Source organism: Meles meles, chromosome 12, assembly GCF_922984935.1.
Source record: "Meles meles chromosome 12, mMelMel3.1 paternal haplotype, whole genome shotgun sequence".
Taxonomy (NCBI): domain Eukaryota; kingdom Metazoa; phylum Chordata; class Mammalia; order Carnivora; family Mustelidae; genus Meles; species Meles meles.
Genome location: NC_060077.1, coordinates 96,244,071 through 96,248,600, shown reverse-complemented (window position 1 = coordinate 96,248,600; position 4,530 = coordinate 96,244,071). Strand labels below are relative to the sequence as shown.

Genomic DNA, 4,530 nt, shown 5'->3' with positions numbered 1-4,530 from the left:
GGTACTAATGCCAGTGCATTTCCCACAGTCGAAGAGGACTCGGCTGCAAAACAAAGTTTTTGTCAGTAAAAAAGACTTTGTCAGTAAAAACAAACAAAAAACGGTAAAACTGACAAGTGTGTGGCCTTGAATATTTTCAACTATTATAATTTGCCATTTGGTCTGAAGTCTCATTATTGATTATAACCTTAAAAAAAAAGAGAAAGAGAAAACGCTGAGTTTTATAGATATTATCTTAACATGGGAAAGCCCAGCTTCACTCATATGAAAACGATGACTTTGACAGATATGGCCTGACTTAACAGATACATCATCCTGGGTGATACAGTGACGGGCAGAGCTTCAAGGAACTCGCTAGAATGACAGTACATAAGACAAGGAACACCATGCCTTGAGGTCATGCAAAGCTCAGTCTTTTTTTTTTTTTAAGATTTTATTTATTTGAGAGAGAGAGAGATCACAACTAGGCAGAGAGGCAGGCAGAGAGGGGGGAAGCAGGCTCCCCGCTGAGCAGAGAGCCTGATGTGGGGCTCAATCCCAGGACCCTGAGATCATGACCTGAGCCGAAGGCAGAGGTTTTAACCCACTGAGCCACCCAGGTCCCCTATTGAGAATTTTTAATATTATGCGAAACTCCCATAACATACAGTTAATCATTTTAAAGTATAAAGTCTAGTGGTACGTTCCATCACGTTCCATCACTTCTCTCATTTCCAGTCATTTTCATCACCCCAGGAGAACATCCTGTAGCCATTAAAGAATCACTCCTAATTCACACTCCCCTAAGCCCTGACCACTAATCTTTCTTTCTATGGATTTGCCTATTCTGGACAGTTCATATAAAAGGAATCATACAGTATGTGTTTTTTTGTATCTGGCTACTTACACTTAGCATAATGTTTTTGAGGTTCATCCAAATTACATCTATCATAATTCATTCCTTTTAATTGCTAAATAATATTCCATTGTATATATAAGACACATTTTTGGGGTCATGATCTCAGGGTTCTGGGATCAAGCCCCGCATCGGGCTCTCTGCTCATCAGGGAGCCTGCTTCCTCCTCTCTCCCCGCCTGCCTCTCTGCCTATTTGTGATCTCTGTCTGTCAAACAAATAAATAACATCTTTAAAAAAATTTTTAAAAAGACATATTTTTATTTTTTATTTAGTTTTTAAATATGAAATGCTTCACGAATTTGCATGTCATCCTTACTAAGGGGCCATGCTAATCTCTGTATCATTCCAATTTCAGTACATGTGCTGTAGAAATGAGCACTACACCACATTTTAAACATCCATTGATGAACATCTGAGCTGTTTCCATGTTTTGGCTATTACAGAAAATGCTGTTTTAAACATTCATGTACACGTTTCTATGAGGATATAGGTTTTCATATTGTTTGGAGATGTGTGTAGGACGAAAACTGCTGAATCATATGATAATTATGTGTTTCCCTTTTTTAAATTTTTTTTAAGATTTTATTTATTTATTTGTCAGAGAGAGACAGCATGCACAAGCAGGCAGAGTGGCAGGCAGAGGCAGAGAAAGAAGCAGACTCCCTACTGAGCAAGGAGCCCGATGCGGGACTCGATCCCAGGAGCCTAGGATCATGACCTGAGCCAAAGGCAGTGGCTGAACCCACTGAGCCACTCAGGTGTCTCTCTCTCTCTCTTTTTTTTAAAGATTGTATTTATTAATTTGACAGGGAGAGAGATCACGAGTAGGCAGAGAGAAAGGGAGAAGCAGGCCCCCTGCTGAGCAGAGAGCCCAATGCTGGGCTCAATCCCAGGACCCTGAGATCATGACCTGAGCTGAAGGCAGAGGCTCAACCCACTAAGCCACCCAGGTGCCCCATGTGTTTCCCTTCTTGAGGAACCCCCAAACTATTTTCCATAGCAGCCGCACTGATTTACAGCAATATATGAAAGTTCTGATTTATTCATATCCTGGCCAATGCTTGTTATTTTTCATTGCAATAATAATAATAATAGCCCATAGTAATATTCTAAATGTCCAGTACCAGTTTTTTTTAAAGATTTTATTTGCTTATTTGACAGAGAGAGATCAAAAGTAGGCAAAGAGGCAGGCAGAGAGAGAGGAGGAAGCAGGCTCCTTGCGGAGCAGAGAGCCCGACGCAGGGCTCGATCTCAGGACCCTGAGATCATGACCTGAGCCGAAGGCAACGGCTTAATCCACTGAGCCACCCAGGCGCCCCTCCAGTACCAGTTTTTGATGGAAATTGACAAAGCGTACAAAGAAACAAGAATATATAATACATTCAGAGAGGAAAAAAAGAATAAATTGACAGTAAACATCCCTGAGGAAACCAAGGCACTAGATTTACTATACATAGACTTTAATTGTCTTAAATGGGCTCAGGGAGCTTAAGGAAACCATGAACAAGGAACTGAGGGCAATCAGGAGATGATGCATGAACAGTAGGGAATATCAATAAAGGGATAGAAAGTATAAAGGGAACCAAATAGAAATTCTGGATCTGAAAATATAGTAGCTCGAATTTTAAAAATTCACTAGCAAAGTCCAGCAGCAGATTGGTTCAGATCCATCTGAAAGGATCAGCATACTTGACTACAGGGCAATTGAAATGACCCAGTCAGAGGAACAGAGAGAAAAAAAGAATGAAGAAAAATGAACACAGTCTAACAAACTTATAAGACATTATCAGCTGTACTAATATACAAATTATGGGCATCCCAAAGAGCAGAAAGAGATAAGGAGCAGAAAATATTTGAAGAAATAATGGCCCAAAACTTCCCAGATGTGATGAAATACATGAATCTATACATCCAAGAAGTTCAAGAACTCCAGTATAAACTAAAAAACATACAATGGAACATGTTATAAACTATTAAAAGACAGAGAGAATCTTGAAAGCAGCATGAGAGAAACAAACCACAACATAAAAGTGGTCTTCATTAAGACTAACACCCAATTTCTCATCAGACACCATGGAAGCCCCAAGGCAGTAGGATAACGTATTTAAATAATGTCAACTAAGAACTTTATATCCAGCAAACTTATCCTTCAAGAATGAAAGAGAAATTAAGACATTCCCAAATAAACAAAAGCTAAGTGAATTCATTAGTTGTAGACCTGTCCTACAAGGGAATGCTACAAGGAATTCAGGGTGAAACAAAAGGAACCTAGGATGGTAACACAAATCCATTCAAAGAAATAAAGATCTGGGGCGTGCCTGGGTGGCTCAGTGGGTTAAAGCCTCTGCCTTCGGCTCAGATCATGATCCCAGGGTACTGGGATCAAGCCCCACATCGGGCTCTCTGCTTGGTGGGGAGGCTGCTTCCCTTCCTCTCTCTCTGCCTGCCTCTCTGCCAAATAAATAAATAAAATCTTTAAAAAAAAAAAAAGAAAAGAAAGAAAGATCTCTGGTAAACATACATATAAATATAAAAGCTAATACAACTGTACTGTTGGGTTATAATGCCTCTTTTTGTTTCCTATATGATTTAGAACCCACAAGCATAAAGCAATAATTATATATCTATGTTAATGGATACACAACATATAAAGATGTAATTAGTGCCAAAAATAGCATAAAGGGTGAAATGATGCTTGACAGGAGCAGAGTTGGTGTACACCATTGAAACTAAGTTTATTTCTATTCAATCTAGAGTCGTATAAATTTAGGATTTAACTCTAATCCCCATTTCACTAAAAAAATAACCAAAAAATTACAGAAGAGTAGGTGAAATAAAAATCAATCAAATATAAAAGGGGGCAGTATTGAATTTTTAAAAACACAAAAAACAGGGGCACCTGGGTGGCTCAGTTGACTAAGCATCTGACTTTGGTTCAGCTCATGGTCCTGGGGTCCTGGGATGGAGTCCTGTGTCAGACTCCTTGCTCAATGGGGAACCTGCTTCTCCCTCTGCCTGCTGCTCCCCCTGCTTGCACACTCATGCTCTCTCTCTCTCTCTCTGACAAATAAATAAAATCCTTAAGAAAATTGTTACAAGAAAGAAAAAATGGCATTACATATTGATAAAAGGGTCAATTCATCAAGAAGATATAATAGTTATAAACACATATGCACTAAATAGAGGGAGCCAAAAACATACATAAACATTGATAGAATCAGAGGGAAAATAACTCTACACTAACAGTTAAAGACTTTAATATTCCACTGCAATAATAGAACATCTAGACAAAAGACCAACAAGGAAACAGAATTTGAACAGCATTTAAAAATTAATTGAAGAATGGGTACAGAGAACACTCCACTCACCAACAGCAGAATACACATTCTGAAGTGTATGTGCATCATTAAATTTTCAATCAACAATGAATGTTTGCTCTTTTGATCAGTTGGCTATTGGTAAGAAAAAAAAAACAGAATTACTTATGTGTGTCTTTGGAGCCATGTGCAGTCCTTATTTCTAATACTTCCAATTGCTTTGAAGACTCGGCATTCAGTAGGTTGTTAAGCACAAACAAGCATTTCCTTGGGTCTACAGTTTCTTGATGTGCATGAAACCCATATAGAATGATTG

The 4,530-nt window shown here is 38.7% G+C and overlaps 1 non-coding gene across 1 annotated transcript; it reads right to left on the bottom strand.

Moving 5' to 3' along the window:
• Positions 1–1,172: 1,172 nt before the first annotated feature.
• On the bottom strand, positions 1,173–1,276 carry LOC123954758. The gene has a single exon (XR_006821135.1). It is a non-coding gene; the product is annotated as a U6 spliceosomal RNA (small nuclear RNA).
• Positions 1,277–4,530: the final 3,254 nt, after the last annotated feature.